The following is a 21,647-nucleotide window of genomic DNA, read 5'->3' as shown; positions in this document are numbered from 1 at the left end:
ATCCACACTGCTATAAATGGCATCAGAGCACAAGCAAGTGCCACATCAGAAATGTTTCTGTGTGTCCTGCCTGTGCCGCTTCGCAGTTAGAACTTGCCTTTTTGCAAAAAATACTGTCACCCGTCTTGGCATTAATCCTGAAATAAATCCTACTGTATCAGTTTCCTCTGTCTGTACTCCAGAAGCTAGATAGCATAATGGAACTCAATTTTAGCATTCACATAAACTGGGAAATAGTGAGAAATTTATTTTATTAGATTATTTAATCTTTAGCTGCAGACAGGTAAGTTCTTCTGGCGGTGGTCTCATCAGGTGAAGAGGTTACCATTCCTAGTCTGTTCCTCCCCGAAGTGATCACCTCTCTGCAAATCTGACAGCATTACTGCTAGGGGTATTGTTTCTAACCTAGTACAGGCAAGGTGGGCTAAGCACTTAATAACACATTCTGGTTTTTGTTTTGCTTGTTTTTTCACCCAGGACATTTTGACAGCTACTATGACTGTACGATGAAAACACATCTCACAGAGTTATTCACCCGTTAGCCTATGAACAATGATTTGTGGCTAGCTGCATACCAGCCAGAGGCTGGTTGACTTGATTTACCTCCCAACATATCCCAATGCTCAGCGCTAAGAAATACCTGACACGCACTGGACCTTCAGCCTGGCTGCACAAAGCACTGCACTGCTTCTTGCCCGAGCTACAGGCAGAGGACGTGGTGCCAGCGTTAACAGCCTCATGCTGGAAGGGTCGACATTGATAAGTCATTATAGAAGGAAATTGCACAACTCCTGCTACATCCTCCCAACGTAGGCTGTGTGATCATGGGCTCCGTTCGCTCGCCTTTAATGTCTAGACCTGCCATACTGTCTACTAAGCAGGAACGGGAGAAGAAAGGCTTCTCATTCTCCTTTCACCTAGGGAGGGCCAGCGAGTAGGCAAGCCAGTAGGATCCTGAAACGGTATTTCGGGGTCTGGAAGGCTATGCATGCTGTTTTGGACAGCGGTGCCACTGAGCAGGCAAGGAAAGAAGCTGATAATCCCCGAATTCGTGTAAACTTGGTATTTCCTGTCCATCAGCAGCACTTGTTTTCCCTCGGGACTGGAAGAAGTGGGGGAGAAGACTTGTTCCCAACTTCCAGCTTTTTTTCTTTCTTCTCCTTCCCAAGACAGCGAAGTGGGAGACGACGAGGACGCAGGACAAGAAACACCCGTTCCCCCTCCCCGTCTGTAGAGACGCAGGGCCCCGCTCTCTACAAGACTGCCCGGGAAAGCAGCTTTTCACCCCTCTTTCTGCACCCTGCGTGGGGATCCCACGAGGAAGGGGGAAGGCTCTGCCTGCCTCCCCACGAAGGACACTTCCCCCCCCCCCCCCAGCTCGGGGCAGCGTTGTCCCGGCCTCCCCGCCCCCGCCCCCCGCGGCGGCCGTTGGAGGGCGCCTTCGAGAACGTTCTCGGCCGCCGGTCGGGCCGGCCCCATCCAGCTCGGCAACGGCCGGGCGAGAGCAAGTAGGTGCCGGGGTGGGGGCGAGGGGGCAGCTGGTGATTACCTAGAGACTGCAGCCCCAGGATAACTAGGACACTATTTTGCTTTAAGGACCCTTTCTAGGGAGCCTCTGAAGCACAGCATGGATTTCTCCTTCCCTCTCTCCCCCCCCTCCCCCCCCCCCGAGCACACATTTCAGCTGCTCTCAAACATATAATTCAATTATCGTAAGCGCAAATTTATTGTTTAAAACGGTACTTAGGTTTAATGCTTTTCAATACATCTTTGTTATTTGAAATCAATTTCATAAAACTCTTTACATGTATTATTTAAATTAACTGTAATTCGAAAGCCTTAGCAGAATCAATATTCAGCAGGTTTCTGCAATCGGTCCAAGTCTATTTACATAGGGAAAATACTCCTTCCACTGTTGCATTTGAGGCAGAAATGGACATCATAAATTCCAGGAGTTTTAAGAACCTGAGAGAACTGGGGTTTGGAGTTGCGCAACGTGCTACTAAGAGACCCAGAAATGTGCAAGCACACACAACGCTCCACTGGATTTCTTAATACACAAGTGTTAAACAACCCTTACCCACCTTTTTAATGAAATTTCATCAGCTGTAACATCAATGATTTCCAGAAAAGTCAGGTTTTTTTCCAGTAAGAATGGCAGAATCAGGTTAGTATAATCTTCAGTGCAGTCAAAATGGGAAGGCAGGTATAAAAGCTTAGGTATATCCTTGAATTATTTTTATTCCTTTCACTTTGATGTGTTGATATGAGAGCTCTATTTCTGCCCAAAGGTTTTGTCATCACTGCTTTTGGTAACTCTGCAGTTAATGCGCTATGTCAGACTTTAGCGCATACAAGATCAGCTTGTTCTAATTAAAAGAAATTCTTTTAGCTCATAATGAAAGAAATATGAGTAGCATTCAGTCCCAGAAAGAACCACTTTATCATTCCTAATCTATGGAAATTGCAGTCTTCACCTCATATTTAAATGTAGCTGATAATGCATAATATTTTAAGACTCTTTCAGGGGCACAGTGATATCTTACAGGAACATGGCCCTTCATTTCCATGGAATCAAAGTTGACAAATATCTCCTGTTCTGAAACTCTTTGGCAGATAAGGAAGAAGTGACGGATAGCATTTACTGTGCAACACTTGGGATCAAATAATGCTTTTACTCTAGCAAATTATGAAGAATACAAGCAAAACAGTCATCTAAACATAAATTTTCTAATTTCTTTGTAGGCAGAGGTGTTTGTTAGACTTAACATTAGCATATCAGCTGTGAATTACGTTGTAAAAGTTCAAAATGTTTTATAGTACTATGTTCACATTTTCCAAAGTTTTCTTGCATTTTCTATGTGCTGCCTTGAAAATAGTCAAACAAATAGTGATTCATTCTGCCATTGGTTGTATAGAAACAGATGACTTGCAATATTTTGATACTTCTGTAGTTCAAGACATCAGGCTGCCGCAGAGTCTTTCTCAAGCACATCTTCAGTGTTTTTGTTACTTGAAACAAAACAACACTGTTGCAGCCGTATACACAATTTCCATCATTTTATCTAAGTAAGTAAATAAAAACTTACTACAGTAACAAACATCTCTTGAAAAGACTCTCAGATCTGAGATTAGGTTATAAATCAGCCTGACTGCTTTCTATATGAACTGCTTTCTCAGAAACTTCATATGAGAGATCCTGCAGTGATACGGATCAGTCTTCACCCCTCCCACAGAGGTTCTGCTTAGATGCTGGCTTTTTTCAGCCCCAAAGCTTTGTACGGACTGGCCCTCTTTATAATGCTCTTTGCTAGGCATAAAAAGGTTTGCAGCACTCTGAGCCTCTCTGTAACCCGAAGAAAAGCTGATGAGAACTGAGCAGACGTACAGGGCACACGAGCTGGTCTTTGGCTTGCCAGTTGCTGGTAACTGTGCCTGCATTTACTCGTAGCCCAATTCCATCGGTAAATTAAATGCGTTAACCTAACCCACCTTTGCAGAACGTATCACCCTCACCATGAAAGTTGTGGGTATTTTGAACTTTGAATTGGATAACTCATCCATCACATTAAGAGAACTTCTGTATTTCATTAATTTGTCATGAGGGTGGAGACAGCTGCATCAATCAAACTTTTGCAGAGCAGCACTAAGCAAAGATAGCTATACTATATTTTCAGTGCAGAAATTTCAGTAACTGAGCTTGAAGAAAGATTTCTGTGATTTTGTTTTCCCATATTCCAAAGAATATTGTCAAGTTTTGAAGCAAGCTTCGTATATAGGCAGGGGTTTGTTAAGACACAGGTGGTTACTGCAAGTTCTGTTTCTTGTTTCCAATTTTTTAAGTATTTATCTGCAATTTTGTTTTTGTCTGAAAACGTTCAGGTTCATTTCCTGATTTAAAAAAAAACTTTTCATATCCCAAAAATATATTGACTAGATCTCATCAGGCATAGGAACAACAGAAAGAGATACAGGACAATTTGCTAGAGAAGCTTACTGAAAAACCGTGTCATTGGTTCACCCTAAACAATAACAAATGTTATTTCAAGCAAAGAAAAGGCAGGTGAACATTACAACACTCCTGACAGAACTAAGCACGCTATTGCCAATGCATCTCCTTCTTCTAGGAATTTCTCCTCAGCCACGTGAATTGTGCAGGTCACGTTAGCATAGCAGCAGGTAACCAGCCATACCTTTGGTTCAGCTAGTTAAAGCTTTAGGGAATTCAGAGCTTTACAGTTCCCTACTGGCCAAAGCTCTTTATTTTACTGGCACGTTAACTCAGTTCTGGTCTGTCATATATTTGAGTCTAGCCGACAACATTCATATGACCATAAAATTAATCAATAGTCTCTGATTCTTTTGAAGTTATGCTAAAATATTCAGGCATGCCATTACAAACCTTATGATATGCTACTGCCTTTAAGATAGGCAGTAGGAACTCACCTTCACAGTCAAAGGTAGTATAGAAACTTCTGTGCACCTCTGTGCCATGGTGGCCTGCTTGCCTGGTGTGGGTGCCTGTACCCTGTGACAGGTGAAACACAGTGGGGTGAGCTAGCACTGTCCCTCAGCGTGCTGAGCAGAATCAGCTGGGGAAGCTGCTACTGTGCTGGGGGGAAGCAGGGGAGGGGGGAGGGGGGAATCGGGTCGGGTCACAGCCAGCAGGGAAGGCCCAGCACAGGATTGAGATGTGAATGCAGCCAGGCTTCAATTAAGAGAAAGAAGTGCTCTGTAAGGACCTAGGGGGACTGAGTGGAATTCATGGCTATACAGGAAACCATGGAAAACTGCTTTCCTGAGAGTGAAAGAGCCTAGACTTTTCCTGCACTGCTTCTTTCCCGAAAGGACCTGCTCTGCAGAGGCCCGGTGGACATGGAAGAGCTACTTAGCAATATGTTAAAAAAACTTCTCTCCTCTAGCAGATCAGTTTTCTCTTCTCTGAAAGGTTACCCTGTTCTAATTAGAATGAAACCTGTCACTAGAGAGGCTCCTTGGGCTGTTCTGCTGTGTTCATTTTACGGAAAAGACTCCTGCCTTAATTTACATTAATGTGCTGACCAGCTCAGACTCCTTTCACAATGCTGATCCTATTCTAGAAAGTTCATTTAGGCCGTGTCGTTCATTCCCACCTTTTAAAAGACAGTAACTTAAGAAGAAGCCAGAGTAAGGTCCCATTTATGTTATTATGTCATGTGGGAACATTTGCCATACCAAACAAATGAAGGGACTAAAGTCACTTCTCCCATAGTAAATTTGTGTTTTCAAGGAACTGGAAATGATTTGGAAATGCGGAACAGGACCTGGAAATAATAAAGACCAGAAAGTGTGGTGCTGTGACAGGTTTCTGCAGACTTAGGAGGCAATCCATGGCAGGATCAAGCACACACTAAAGTCATACAATTTTAAGCAGAATTTAAGCGTATTTGTAAAGTTCAGCAGACTGCACTTCTTTTTTGCCATCCTTTTGTATCAGAAGTTGCCCACAGGTAACAGCCACTGAACACTTCTGGACACCCTGGCTTCAGAAATATTCTCCTACTTTCTGAAGCTAGATTTGATGATATGAAACAGCAGAGTTTCGTGAGATAGATTTTTTCCATTTTTTTTACTTGCTGTTTCTGTTCTTTTTGCAGCCTTTTAGAAGTAGCTACTCAAAAGTGTAAAAAATAGCAGTCTCAGTGTGGCTTACTTGCTTCTGGCTTTTTGCTTCTGTCTTACTTTTCATTGAAATTCAGACAAACACAGCTTTTATTTGATAAGGTACTTAGCAAATAAAATAATACTGAAAAGAAAGGAAAAAATCCTTTCAACTTCAGCAGAGAGGTGAGAACTTGACATTATTTTCCTCTTTGGTTTGAAAAAAGTCTCTTAAAGGAGAGCAGAATGCCAAAGGAAATTTCAGTCTAACAAGCTTTAATTTTTTTGTGGTATAAAAATAAAGTTTTCAAACCCTTTTTGTTCACAGCTAATACATTGTATTTGTTTAAATATCTGAATGTATAAATAATAAACATTTTGTAAATCTTACTCTGAAAAAGTAGTATTGATGGAAACTCTTCTTTGAAGTGTGGATAGCTTCCCCCATGGCCTCCTCACCTCGCGTCTTCTTCAGATCTTGCTGAACATTTTCCTCTTTCCCCAGAGGCTCTTTCAGTGCATTGAAGATTCTAGCTAAAGTAAATAAAGATGTTTAAATGTTGTAACTGCGTTTTTGGGGTAGTGCTATATTAAAACTGTACATCTTTTGGTTTTCCAGATTTTCATTGCTATGTTATTTAAGGTTCGATGTTCAGTTCACTAAAGAGCTGTTCATAATTTACAGCTTGACTGAGTATCTCTTTTTCTTATCTGAGTTTTAGTTCTCAGGAAAGTAGAAGAGATGGATGTTGTGAACAGTGTGTGCCTATATGTATTGCTTCTGGAAAACACCCTGGGGCAAGGTATTCAAGGCTGACTGGTAAGTTAGCGGGCTTCCGTGTTGGAAAGTTCACCTGGAGACATCTGAATGGTATTCAGCCCTTTTGGAAGTTTAACCCCTTTAAAACATTTCATATTTGGTACCTAAGAAGCCGTATGAAAATCTTGTCCTTCTGGGGAATTAGTGCCTGTGTTTATCCACAGAACAGGCAGTCTCATTAAAGATTACTGCATTATGCAAATAACATACTTCAGTCACAGCAGTGAAGAGTCAGTCCATAGACTAAAAGTGAATGCTTCCTTCCTTTTTTGTAAATTTCCTGACGCTGCCAGCACTATGACAACATGGGAAGGGGGTATGGAGGAGGAAGGAGGTGATGAGATGCACACTCCTGTTGTTCAGGAACTAGGTTCCAATCATAAAGTTCTTGATTCCTGCAAGTAGGGCAGATGCCTGCGTAAAGCCCCATTTAAGTTAATGGGATTCTATATCGGTCCATGAACCTGCATTTGTACATCAGTATCATAGGGTCAGAGTCTGACATTTCTCTTGCAGAAAAGGAGCTGAGTTGCTCTGTAATGCTAACACTTCCTAGTCACTGCTATCTAAGCCTGATTTGAACAAACTGGTGGAAAAAGAGACTCTCCCAAGCTATCCAGACTCCCATTACCTGTGCTTTACAGCGCTTCTGCAGATATCAGCAAGCTGAGCTTTGTTATTTATTGAATTAGAATAATTAAAAAGAATAAGAAAAATATTTTTATTTAAAAAATACCAATTTAGGAAAGCTTTTCAAAATAATATGTATAGGAAAGTGCAGATGCATAGCATTACTGATTAGTTTAAAACATTGAGTACAGTAGTCCATTATTTTAATTTGTTCTACAAATCGCTGGCAAAAATCACAGAGAGATGCTATCTCTGGAGAGGCAAACACTTCCTCGTAATTGTTTTGCGTTTTGTTCTAACCTTCAATGGATTTATTCTTGCAATGACAAGAACATAATTTTTATATCTGCACTTATCTTAGGGAAGTTCACATAAAAGAACATGGCGTCTGGGAACTCAGCAGAGTTTTGCTTTGACAAATGGCTTCATTGACCACGTTGACAAACACTGACTGTGCTGACAAATGACCAAACGACAGATGTTTGTGTTGCAGACAGCTCTGATTTAAGCCACCACTACCCACCAAGTACCTGTTGCTGCTCTTTTCCTGCAAGATGCCATTGCCACTGCTCTGCTAAGGGGTCATTTGCGTGAGCTCTCCCTCGTCTGCTTCAAGTAAAATGAGTTAGGAAAAGTCACATTGCATATTTCAACTGTTTACACTAGCCTGACTGATCTTGTCTGATTCAGACGACCAAGCTCTCGTACAAACTACTACAGCAGCAGCAGAACAGCCATCAGGAGGACGACATGTACTGCCAGCCCTGGCGACCATGTTGCGTTAGAGAAGTTCAGTCCTGCCTGTTTCTACCTGACCTTGTCCTCTCCCCCGGTAACATTCAGATACTATTCACTCTGTCTGCTTTCCTAAGGCCGAAATTCTCAGGAATTGGAGGCCGTGCGCTGCTGTTGCAAAGCAGTAATGTTTTGCGCGTTCCTCTTTTATTTTCAGGTAATGAATTGAATGCTTAGGTAACATTGTATTAAATACTGTCCTACCAATTTCTTTAAGCGTTTGCTAGTGGTTGCTACAGGGACAGAAACCTGTGAAAGTTGTTACACCCTCTGAGAGTACAGCAGAGCATATGCAGTGTGGCTGTACGTGCCTTCCCACAGATAGGTTGTGTGTGTACTCTACAACCTGCAGTTATATTTCATCATGAGGGTAGGCAGGATTTTTCTAAAGGGAGACACGCAGATCCAGGTAACTCCTAAACAGAAAGAGGCCTGTGTGAGTGAGGTTTGCACTTCACCTGTGGAAGGACACTGATGACTTATGAAATAGGCATTGGATCAGTTGAGGTGAGGTTTGGAAATGGGATCAACAATGAGTGTTCACCAGTATTTTGATCTGAGGAGAGAGGATTTTCTAATTCCGAAAACTCACATTATGCCACCACATCTCATGCATTTATGGAGTATAATACAGCAGTCTCGTTTCCTCTACTTACGGATCCTTTGATCCATCAAGTGGGCTTCACCTGATGCACGAGGTAACCAAAGAGGTGAGAGATGGTGGCGCTGTGCAAGCACATGCTGTCCAGTTGCAGGACAGCACTTCCTTTCCTGCTCTGTGACTAGAGGCACCAGGTGCATCACCCACATAGAACACAGTGCACGTATCTATGAACCAGGAGTACTTTACTCTGAAAATAAACAAATGTTGGAAATGTTTTTGTATGTGCAGCTAGTGCTTTGCAGAAGAATGATAGTGTAGCTAACACTGGTCTTAAGGCAAATTCACTGAAATCTTTGCTAAGTTTCCCAGTGGCTGCTTTGCGATAAAGCAAATGATGCAGGGAAAATTCTTTTGATATTCATTTGTGCATTCACACAAGCGCCAAATGAAAGCCAGCTATTTCATGGATTTTCTCAGTTTAAAGTTAGTCTCATAATTTTACGGCTTGGGGGAGGGGGTTTAATGCCTTCTTAAAAATTAAAAATTTGCTTTGATAAATTGTTCTTTCATATTGAAGGAAATGATGGTTTGGGTATAAATGTTGACTTGCAGGTTTCCTAGAGGTGGAAAAAAAAGAGAGAGAAAGAGAGAGAGAGAGAGAATCTAGGCCTTTCCTAAGGAAGAACGTTGTAGATTATATTGTTTATATTGTTCATAGCTTTACCTTTGGAACTACAGTAAGATGTTCTCTTGTTAAGCAGTTGCTCTCGTTTTGGCGTTAATGTGGCTTGGTCCAGTTTAGCTGCACCTTTTTAGCTTAACCGCTTCCCAGCAACAGGAGATAAATTGAAGAGAAGAATTCTTAACACTAGATTAAATGTGCCCACATGGGGGAAGGGGAAATGGATGGGGGAGATAAGGGGAAAGGAGTATTGTTCATGTAGTTACACTGATACTTAAATGTATACCTTATGTTGCAAGGAAATTTTTGCTGTGTAGATGAGGTACAAGAAAGAAACTATTGCTCTCAGGGGCTGGGGAGAGTAGAGTTCAGATGCTGTGGATGGGACACAACTAATATGGCTTGAAAGAAATCCGTAGGAGAATAAACATGTGCATGAGAGGGAAGTCTGTCTGATGTTTGTCCTGTTGGCTTTGGCCTGTGTTAATTCTCTGGAGCGCTGGCTTTTCCCCCGTCCTGTTTAGTGCAAGGTCAGTGATTACTGAAGCGCTGAATCCAAGATTCAGCTCAGTCCCTCGTTCTCATCTTGCTCATTGCTCCCCTTACACTTTCTGGTCTACCGCAGCCTCCTGCCTACTGTGTTTATCCTGCTCATGTTTTCATGCGTATGGGTGATTCCTGTTCCTTATAGATGGCATGGAGACAGTAAAATTTTTCTTTACCATTCTTGCTTATACATCTTTTCGCCCAGGCCTTCTGACAGTGTTTCAGAACAAACAGTGATGGTATAGATCATTAAAAATCTTGAAAACAAAGCATGTCAGAAATTAGATCAATGTAAATAGTCTTTCTGTGGGAATAATTCTCCTCACCCCAAAGCAATTTTCAGCCTTTCTTTGTATTTATTGATTTCTTTCCTTCCACCGTTACTTAGCCCTGTCATAATGTCCTGTTATTCTTCTACGGTGTTTTGACCTAATTCAGGACCTAATTCTGAGAGTCTGAATACAGATAGGTACATGTAGGTACTACATTTGGCATGTGGTGCCACAGAGTAGAGTTTATTCCTGCAACTACTTATTTTGATGTGTTATTGGGTGCATTGCATGAAAATCAGTCTTGCTTTGCTTCTTGCAAACTGTGTCAGTATTAGGGGCTTGCAATACTGCAATTATTTCAGGGCAGTGAATTTCCCCATGTTCTGGATCTTACAGGATGAAGGGGCAAGGATCCATCCGTGTCTTGTTACTGGGTAGTAAAACACCGTGCACATCTTAGGTAGATATGAATAATAAATGACAACGCCTCCATGACTTTTCCTGAAACAGTCCATGACTGCCCTATATCTATAGCCATGTGCATCTTCTTTGGTTTCTTTATGGTGACAGAATTGCTCATCTTTTTGGTTCACTAACCTCGATAATATGCAAGGAAACATTTGGAAACATAAATGCATTTCTAAGCATACATAGTGTATTGTTACTCTGAAACTGATTTCACAGAGCATCCATAATGTGTGGTATCACAAATGCTCTGTTGAGACAGAGTGTTAGGAGAAAAAGAAGGTTTTGCAGCGACATTAATTTGAGGAGAAGTGGGAGTCACAGGAAGAGAAAAACAGTAAGCAAATAAGAGGCCAAGCTTAGCGACTCCAGATACATAAGCCTTGTGAAAGGCTGGATGGAGAATATAGTCCTTCTTTCTCATGTGAAGGAATGATCTGAAAGCAGCTTTTAAACTTTTAAAGATCATCAAATGCACTCAGAGAAGAAGTAGGAAACTGGAATTTTCTTGTTTGCGTTTCACACACAAATTAGCTACTTTGCATTTAAAGAAGCTCCAGAAGAGTTGTGATAGCAAACTACTGACCCAAGGCATTTAGCAAAGTGAGAGGAGGCCTGACACTTCCAAACCGGTCCTGAATCAATATCCTCTGAGCATAAAGAAATGGAATACCGTGTATGAGAACGTGTGGCTCCTGTTGTTTCATTCGCACACTGCTCAGGTCTCAAATCTATTAACAGAGCTCCAGGAAATCTTGAATTTCAGATGTCTGACTGCATTGAGCTTCGCACTTGACTAATCAAGTCAAACATTGTCTGCTAATCAGATTTACAGGTGAGAACCTGTCAGCATGTGGGCATAGGCCATGTAAACATGCAAAGAGATTCTGATAGCTGCCCAGCAGCATCTGAAATACAACCTGACCAAGAGAGCTGAGCGCTGGCATCCTACGTTTCAAAGACACTCATACAGGGATTGAGAAAATGGTGCACATTTTCTTCCAAGTAGTGTGCTTCAGATCGCCTATACTTTAGAAATATTGTTCCTTGAAAAAATTCTTCCAAGTGGTCTATATTCGTGGTCAGTCTGTACTTCCAAATAGCATACCCAAAATCAAAGGTGAAAACAAGGAACTTTTGGCAAAAAAGAAGGAGGTTATGGGGGACCAGAAATGGGGAAGCTGTGAAAGAAGAGGGACGCTGGGATACAAACTTCCGCTGTGCTACTTGAACACACATATTACTTATACAGTTACTGAGTAACATTTTGGGCTTTTACAGATAACCAGGGGAATTATATGTATTACAGTGTGATAACTAGTTTCCATCCAAATATTTCCATGCCTTTACTTGCTATAGCTTCTGTTTCTCACTGCCTCTTGTAAAAACAAGCATTATTGTACAAACAGAATTCATTTAGGTCATGTGCTTTGGACTCTTAATTAGAATTTGGCCTAGTAAAGATGCAAGCATGCAAAGAAAATGCAATGCTGTAAAACCCGTTGAGAGCAAATCAAGGTTTATTTAGCTTAAAATACATACAGAAGCAACCATAAATGGTGTGTAGCACATTACATCAATTCAGATTCCATGTATAGTTGCGTTTGATCCTGAGTGTCGCCCTCATTGCTCTACCTTATTAAATATCTCATATGCAGTCTGAGGGGACAATGTTGCCTTCCTACTCCACATGCATTATCAGGTAATGCTTGTAAAAGTCCTTTAGGATGCTGACCTAAGAGGCGTAACAGAACTGTGAAGTAATCTGTAAGGCGTGGAAAAGTACCCACAGTCAGGCGCCAAATTATTTGGTATGGTTCTGGGTAAAATGTATTTTTAGAAAATGGTCCTGAGTGCAACTGTGATTCTGCTAAATGGACAAACCTTACCAGTGGCATAGGATAAAAGACACCTCTCCCTTGGTTATCAAAGGTGTGAAGGGTTTAACTGTTCTACAGCTACAGTCCCAGCATGGCCAGTAGTCCACCATGTTTTAGCTTGTTCTTTCATACGCTATAAAGCTACTTTCCCTACAATAGAAGTGAGTCCTTACTTTTAGAACTGATGGCAATATTTAATAAGTGAATTCTTCCAACATTTGCTATCAGCAGTCCAGGAAGCTAACTATACGTAGAGGCAAGTGCCTGCCAACACGGAGATCAAGAGATAAGATAAGAGGGTCCAGGGTCCCAGTACATTCCCTTTGCACTCCCTTTTCAAGTCTAGTTTACCACTGGCAAAGTCTACAGTAGAAAAGGCCTCCCTTTGCACATAATCTACAGGAGGGCTATTCTACTGCCAGCTGCAAAATCTGAACATCACTTTTTTCAAGAGTAGTTTAAACGGAGTCTGCGCTTTGCTCTGTGTCAACCTTTTATGGAGCTTTTTTACATACAGAATGTAATCTACTGAGATCTGAGACATTTCTGTAACTCCTTCAGGAAAATTATAGATTGCAAGTTTAATTGAAAAAGACTGGTTATAAACTGATCCCTAGAATTATTATGACTAATTACATTTCTCTTTTCATAATTAACAAACTCTAAAATATTGTATACATTATGTATTTGCCCTCAGTTCCAAAGGAAAAAAATATAATATGTTTTCTTTTCTGGGAACAAGAATAAAAATTACGTTTAAAGACACTAATATAGTCTGATACCTTGGTTAATATTTTTATTGTATAATTGCTTGATGGATATTTGTAAGTGTAATTCTTTAATGTTTGGGGAAGCTAACAGAAAACTGAGGGGTGATATTGCCTACTTCGTGTTTCTCCATAGCGTTGCAGGAGAGAGAGGAGGAGAATTATGGAAACTCTATTTCCTTTCCATGCATAAATCCTACAGAGTCTAGGTTCACCGCTTTTTCCAGTTTCCAACATCATGGGGGAGAGATCTGTGCACATTTATAGAAAATGGTGCATTCTTATTTTAAAGCAAACATACGCTCTTTAATGCAGAAAAGATGTGACTCATTTTGTATATTCATGGCCAGTCGTTCCCCAATTTCTAGATTTTGTATCTCTATTAATTCAGTAATGTTACAAAAGTAGTAAATTAGGGTTTAATTTGATCTCTGATGGCCAAGGAAACCCCCCTGAAATAGCTCAGCAATAAGACGTGGCAAATTTGCAGTCAGGAATGGCTACAGACGCTTTATACGTGGTGGTCTGAAGTTTATGCTAGAGTTCAAAAAGCAATTAGACAAATTCCTAGAAGAGGAGTTTCTGACGCTACCTCCGGCTTCAAAAGTACCTGTGTTCTTATGTTCCATGCTAGGCATCTGTTGTTAAGACACAGCATCATATGCTAGATAGATTTCTGTTATGTTCTCTCTGTGCTGCTCCTCTTGAGGCACAATTGTAGCCTGCAGTTCAGATACACGACTGCAGTGTGATGGTAACTACAACCTTACGGGGTTTGACATGGCTGCCGATCCCATCAGGGATCCTGCATAATGTTTGGCGGCTGAAAGCTCTTACCTACAGGGGTTGCAGTTAAGCCTCTGAAGTGTAGTGCACCCTAGTGAATTGAACAGGCAAGTTCAGGCTGGTCTAGCCAAGGAGGGTGTAACTGGCCTATTGTTCTGCCAGAGGCTACCGCACTATTGCAGGGGCAGCACACCGGTGCGTGTGTCTGCATGTTGGCTAGATCAATTCACAGCTTGGCATAGCAGCACAAACCTCCAGTAACGATGCTGAGATGGGCTGAAGCGTGAGCATACGTTGCATTCTGTGGTAACCTATGGAAGAGAGGTGATCTGGACAGATACTGGCAATAACATCTTGAAGTGCTGCAGCTAGGTTTGTCGGAGTTCATCTGTCGGCTCCCTTAGATGCATTACCCCAAAGAGCACTTGTTATGAGAAAAGTTCATTCCTGATGATGAGTTTCAATGTTGCTTCTGTTGTGCCTTGTGAAGTTATGACTGCTCTAGCAAAAGGGCTAAGTCTTCAGATTGCACAGACTCACTTTTGTTTTTGATAGGATACCAGCCTTGTCGTGTACTGTTTTCCTTGTGTATTCCTATCCTCCACAAATTAAAAGAGGAGACAGCTCTTCTCGAAGCTAGATGTATTTACACTATCTGGTGGCCCTGTTACAGATCGGCCATGGTTTTCTATAACACATGGTATCTGGGAGTAGGCTATTAATGGCTGTAGATTATGGTATGCATGCATAAGTGGTATGCATGCTTTCAGTTCTCTTGCACGTCATCAGTTTTCATCTGATTCTAGTGAGAATCTGTAATGTAAAAATTCACTCAGATGATTTTTAACCTCATGAGCTGATACCTGCCTTGGGAGATAAACAGTGCCAGAGCCTCAGCACAGAAACTACTGTATATCTTTTTCTCCAGAATGACACCAATTTGTTATAACCCAGATTTCAGGTGGGTGTCTGAGTTAATAAATCATTTAAATACATATTACAGGCTCAAAATCTGTAAGGAGACAGGTTATTAAGGGAAAGACTTACCTGGCTGAGCACCAAAACATTGTTAGACATGTACAGTGCAAATAAAGACTGCCTGATATTTTTTTTCTCACAAAGGTAGTAACTGCTGAAGTGATCATATCTGTGATCCTTGAACTATTCCGTGTGAGGAGAAGAAAAGCTCTGGTTGTCTCTGCACAAAACCAAACATCCTCATTTCCTGAGCTGTCAGTCTTCCTGATTCAGAACCCAAGCCATGAGTTGAGTGTGTCACCTTGGGCATCTCCTTCAATCCCATCTTCCTCTCTCCCAGATGAGTATAATAATAACATACCCACAGGATACTCGGTTGATCCATACAAATGTGTTATTACCTGCTCAGTATTTATTGTGTTATTTTAAAATGGATAACATTAAATTTACGGTGCTTGATGATAATTTGCGCAACTAATTAAAAAGTGAGGTGGGTTGTACTGCTTTTTGAAACGCTTAATCAGTCACACAAACGCTACCTCCATTCATGAAAACAAATGCTAAAATAAATAGCTTCTGATAATTTATGTTTTAAAATAATAGAAAGCCCTAAGAAGTTAAGTGTCAACCTAATGTTAACTTTCAGTATAAAACAGTTTGCTGAAACCAGGAAGCAATTAAAACATACTGTTTTATAGAGTCCTTTATAGCAAGATAGTTTTTATAGGTCTGTGTCTGCTTTTTTGGAGGGTGAGCCACAGTTCAGTTTTGCCCAGGAAATAACAAATGATGTTAAAAATGTGTCAAAAGTGCAGCTGTTTTCAGGAGGAAAATGTGTGTTTTGGGGGGAGAAGGGGATGAATAAATCCTGCAGGCAAAGCTTTCCTGGAGTAATTTATTAAGGAACTTCTCTCCTTTTGGAACCTCGAGTGTACTCCACTATACACATACTTTCCTTGCATACTGACTCATCCCAAGTGTCCCTCTTGTACAGAGGGTATGGTTTTGAAGTAGTGCCTTGTCTCGAGGTTAGGCTCTTGCCCTTATCACTTAATGCTTAAGAGATCTGCTTTTCTTTGCTGTTAAAATAGTAAATAATTGTCAGCTCTGCTTTTCAAGAGATACATAAGAATAATCACAAATCTGATTATGCTAATAAATATAAAAATCACACAAAGACAGCAGGCCAGGTATAATTCTTCTTTATTTTTCCCCTTTGATGCATATCCCTTATCCATGTAGGGAGCCGGTGTGTTCTATGAATTTATACTTTCCATGTATGCTTTATTTGATAGAACCCCTGCAGGAACAAAAGAGCTTTAAATAAAATCATATGTGGTATCGTAGCTGGATACAGTATTGCTGTGCTGGAGAGTGTCAGTGACTGCTGTCAAGCAGGCCTGTGACCTTTAGACCCTGAGAGCTCTAGTTAAAGGTGTGCAAACTACTGCAAATTCTGGCTAAAGGGAAGGTTTTATTAAACCCCTTTATACAAACGAAATAGTGGGAACAAGCAGGAGCTCACCCAATAGCAAAAGGTTTCATGTCACAGCTTGATTCAAATTTAGCCTTCGTGCAATGAGGGATTCTCCAACTACAGGTATAGAGAGTAGGTGCTTATTTGGCTCTAAAAGGGACCAGAATAAGGGAGAGGACTTTCTGGGGCATAAAACAGACTGGGAAGATAACCTTGGCAATTGTGAGCGTGAATATTGCCTATGTTCGTTCTGTGTTTGGAGATAGAAGGTTGCGTGCATTTTCAATAACTATGTGAAACTGCATTAAAGAACATGGTCTGTATCGTTGACTGTATCGCAGAATCACAGAATCACAGAACGGTTGAGGTTGGAAGGGACCTCTGGAGATCATCTAGTCCAACCCCCTTTGCTCAAGCAGGGTCACCTAGAGCACATTGCCCAGGATTGCGTCCAGGCGGGTTTTGAATATCTCCGGGGAAGGAGAGTCCACAACCTCTCTGGGCAACCTGTTCCAGTGCTCTGTCTAATCACTGTATCACTCCTTTCTCCTCTTAATAAAAATATTTCTTGATCTCCCTTAACTGCCGGCACTAACTTGTTCCTTAGGCCAAATAGCGTATCCAAATGGCAGAGTTTATTTCTAAAATTTCAGACAACAAAAGAATGTATTTGAATAGTTCGCGTTAAAATTAATTAAAAATACGTCTGCTGCTAGCAATTAGTCACTCAACCGCGATTTTTTGGGGAACCCCTAATAATCTTCACATAGGCTTTTCACGCTTTCCTGGCAATTAAAATTTCCTGAAGACTGTGCATTGTTTGTCTCTGAGACCCTTTGCAGAGAAAAGATGGAAGATAAGTGTCTTATTTGTTAGTATACAAGTAGGAGGTTTCCTTCATGAGAGGCTGGCATATAATATCCTTAAAGAACACTGCCATCTCACAAAATGGTTGCCATCGTCTAGTTTTCTCAATGGGACAGACAGCTCTGCCTCTTTAGAATGAGTTTTCGAAAATTGTTGCTGTCACCCACTTTTCTCCATGGGAGAGAGGCCTTCCTGACAAAGAGTAACTCCTGTCACCGTTTGCTCCTTCTTAATGTTCCTCTCTAGCACCTGATGTCAAAAGCTGCTGTTATCTTTCCTGAAGGCAGCTTTTACTTTGCTCCCATTGCACAGAGAAGAAATGATCAAATAGGGGGGCCAGAAAGAAAAGCAGGGCACAGTGGTCATTCCAAAATGGCTTTGGGAAAGAAAGCAATTCTTCGTGAGCTTTCTTGTATAAAAGGACTTAAGAGATGGTAATCCAAAATTAGGACAACAAAAGTGTTCTAAAATGAAAAACCTAAATATGCAATAAAATTAAAAAACTGGTAAAAAATCTGCCTTTAGAAATCAGATACTCTGATTTAATCATAAGTCTTTGATGTATATTATACTACATTATTGATATGTACTGTCAAAATTAATTGTCTTATTACATTCATTGGGAAATATTCTACATTTTCAGTTAAAAGATTCTTTTTACAATATATTACCTGTGCTATTAGGTATTCCTATTTACTTTTGTTCCCCAGGTACATTAAGCAAAAGAGACTATGCCTCATTTCTGTTTATGCCATCATTCCTTCCTGCTGCCTTAGCAGACTATCTCTTGTTGCCCCCCAGACCTGCAAAGAACAGGGTCATGTGCAGACCTTCAGCAAGGCTACTATGAAGTTCTGTAGAGGCATCCAGAGAAAACAAACAACAACAGAGCAAATTGTGTGTAGTAAAGTTTACTGAACAACTGAACCTTCTTCCTGTATTAGTTCTCGGAAGTAATCCAATCATTATAGAAGAGGATACAGTGAAAAAATAAATATATAGTAAACATTCTTTTCAAATATTTTATTTCACGTTTTGGGCGATTAGATCTAACTTAACAAAATATTTTATGATGACACTGATTTTCACTTGATTCCCCAAAATGGTTCCATTATCATCATGACTTTTTTTTGAAGTAATTCCAGCTTCAGAAATCCATATATCTGTTATTTTAAAAATATTAGCATGGAAAGAAACACACCTGCAGTTTCTTGACTTTCTGGAATACACTGTGTGCAGCCAGCTGAGATATGTTAAAGCAGAATCTAAACATGTGATTTTCAATGGCCGCCCCTATCCTACCCCAATAAGCAGCCCACACAGCAATCAGTCAGGTTGTCAAAGCCTGTTACAAGACCTGTTGCTTTTAATAATCACACATCAGAATGTATGCTAACATAACATTACCAAGCTAATGATGTAAACTAAATCTTTTCAGCTCACTTATAACTGAAAACAGATCCTACCAGTTCCCGCTCACTTTTAAGGACTACCCTTTAACCCACAGCGATAGGGAGGCAGAGGACGCAAAGAGCGGGGTAAGCTGGGCCACGATGACTGAGAAGGTGTGCGCATAACCAGGTATCCCTGTAGCTCCCTGCACTTCTCCTTAACAAATTCGATCTCGTCAGTGAGGGTGAAAGAAAAAAATCAGGTCACACTGAAAAATCAGGACAATCGGAAGGAGTAGAAAAAATATTAGAAAAGGACCGTAACGGAAAAGACCAAATACGTAGCTTAGAGCAGGAGTGGTAGATTTTTTTTTTTTTTTTTTTGCTAGCAATATAATGACAGCTAGTTAAGTACAGCTGGTGAAAGTTTTTCTGCTTTTAAATATTAGTTCTTAATGTTATAATTTTTACATCTCCAGATGGATTGAGGGCATTTTTCAAACATGAAGGAAAAGAATGACCTTTGACAGCCTATCGACATAACATTGCAAATCTTGGCTTGTCTTGAGAATGTGTCTTGTTGCTGTGAATGGGACTACTTGGATGAAAAGGGATATATAAATGGATACAGGCTTGCATACCTGAGTCTTAAATGGGAAAATATAGTAAGACAAACAATGAAGCAAGCTAATTAGCATTATAAAATATTTGAAGCTAGTAATTTTTTCCTAGTCTCGTATTTTAAGGATAAAAGAGGAATTGGTTGCTCTGCTAGAAATCTCAAAAATCCTTTTCTTAAAATAACAGATCTGCTGCTATTTAGGTTAAAGACCTTTCATACAAGCCAAAAGATCCAATGATGCATTCTTCTGAAAATTTTGGAAAATATGTTTGCTTCTCAGATTTTTTTATTCCAATGTTTTATTCTGTTGTCTTTCTATTACAATTGCCAACCTTATTAAGTAAAATGTTTTTAAAATGTTTGTATATATTTTAATAACAGCTAGAAACATACTTTTTTTTCTTGTTAGAAAACATTGTCCCTAACATCCTTCTTAGGGAACAAAGAGCAAGGGAGAAATTACTGCAGCTATAAATCAGTTTTGTGTTTTTGATAATTTAATACATTTTTCACGGGTTGCTCTCTCTGGCATCCTCATAACAACCCAGTTGGCATGCAGCTTTGCAATCAATCTCATCTTTTTCCTCCACCCCCTCTTCCTTCCCAATATCATATACTTAAAAGGAGTTTAGATTCCAAGAAGTGTTTTGCGAGGTGTACAATCTGAAGACTCATCTTTTAATCACTGACATTCACATGATCCTTTTTCTGCAGATTAAAAGTTATTTCATTTTTACATTGTATGGACAGAGCAATGAATATTATTGTAGGGTTAACAACTCAGTGTGGTTATGCTGATGAGCTAACTTAATCCCCTGGAAGGGGATAATAGGGTAATAAAGCGCTAAGGAATTATCGTAGTTGTGCCTCTCTGGTGTTCTGACAATTGCACCCTGTTCTAAAGCAGTTTCGTCCAAAGCGACAAAAGAAGAACTGACTGAAGTCATCAACTGCAGAGCTGAAGGAAACATCCATGGCTGTGTCAGTTGTTTTAATAAGTCACCGGAGGAGGGGAAGTAGAGGAACAAATTAAAAACAACAGTATTTTTCTCCCTTTCCGCCAACAGAAGAAATGAGAATAGTTGCAATTTCATTTGCTTTTAAAGCACAGCACTTGGTAATAAACGTCCCCTGCAAATGTGCTGAGCAAACACCTCCGCATTCATCAATATGCGGGAGCTGTTTATTGCCTCATAAACTTGGAAGCAAGTGATATTGTCTCTTAAATCAATGGCTGCATGGACATCCTAGGCACTGTAGGAGAACAGTACATCCAGACAATGCCAGTACTTAAATTAATGGCTCTAGTAATGACTGAAAGGTGCTTCGTCACTACTAAAAAAGTTAGACATAGATTAAAGTATGCCTTGGACACAATGTATATATGTTGTTATAAGGATGTGTGTATGTGTGTGTCTCATTATAGTTTTTATTATGTTGGCGTGAAAACTGACTATTCCGTGCAGATTTGATTTAAATGTGGGTTGGCTTACCCGCACTTGCAGGGTCAAACTGCATTGAAGCCTCATTTGTGCATGAACCCAGTTTCTAAATCTACAGGGAAGGTGGTTTGGCTGATGAAGCTGTGTTAGCCTTACCAGTTTCAAACCAGACTGAAGAGCCAATAATAATCTGAATTCCATGGCATCTCTTATCTGAAAATGATGTATAAACACTAAAAAATTAAGCCAACATTGCACTATAAGTTTCCCGTCTGCGGAGTGTCCCAAGCTGATCCTGTCTTCTTTATCTGATGGGAACAGAGCGCACAGCTGGTAGGCATTGCTCCTGGTCTGCAACCTCTAGTGCTTAGAGTAGGAAGTCAGTGTAGGAGAAGCAGTGACGAGGATCAAGGAAGGCTGACTGAGCAAGGACCGTGTTGCTTTCTGCATACTTGCAGTGTCTATACTGCAACAAGGAGGATTAATATTTTCCTGAGAAACTAAGTTTAATAACAGCAGTGAAGTTGCAGTAGCGTATTATTTAGACTTCCACACAAATTAGCCTTCTGACTCTACAGCCAGGGTCCCAGGCAAAATGGTACAGCTTGTGTTGCAGTCCATGCTGCTGTGGCAAACTAATTTAGAAGTAGTTTAGGCACACCTCCTAAACTACTACCTGCTGCTGTTACCTCCTGTCAGTGCGATGCAACAACAAGCATCCCCCCCGCTTTGGCAGAGGAACGGCACAAAGGTAGCGTGCTAGTTGCATTCTAGTGCCGCGGCAGTTTGCTCTCCCTCTTCACAGAGCTGTCTTTCACTAGTGTGGCTTAGTCACAGCAAACTAGTGAAGGAAGAAACATACCTTCCCAGCAACTTCTCATCCTTTTTGGAGAGGACTCAGAAGTCCTCTTTGAATTAGCCATGTCCGTTGAAGCATTAGAATTGTTTCCTAATTAGCAACAAACTGTTTCTTTTGTTCAGAT

The 21,647-nt window shown here is 40.6% G+C and overlaps 1 long non-coding RNA gene across 2 annotated transcripts; it reads left to right on the top strand.

The window, feature by feature from the left end:
* Positions 1–1,434: 1,434 nt before the first annotated feature.
* Positions 1,435–9,136, top strand: LOC138066576 (uncharacterized). Of its 2 annotated transcripts, none has more exons than XR_011139887.1 (3): positions 1,435–1,508; positions 6,357–6,460; positions 7,452–9,136. It is a non-coding gene; the product is annotated as an uncharacterized lncRNA (long non-coding RNA). The 2 variants fall into 2 exon arrangements; XR_011139888.1 differs by having other exon boundaries at positions 1,473–1,508; positions 6,363–6,460.
* Positions 9,137–21,647: the final 12,511 nt, after the last annotated feature.

This window comes from Struthio camelus, chromosome 3, assembly GCF_040807025.1.
Source record: "Struthio camelus isolate bStrCam1 chromosome 3, bStrCam1.hap1, whole genome shotgun sequence".
Lineage (NCBI taxonomy): Eukaryota > Metazoa > Chordata > Aves > Struthioniformes > Struthionidae > Struthio > Struthio camelus.
This window is presented reverse-complemented; position numbering and strand designations above follow the sequence as displayed.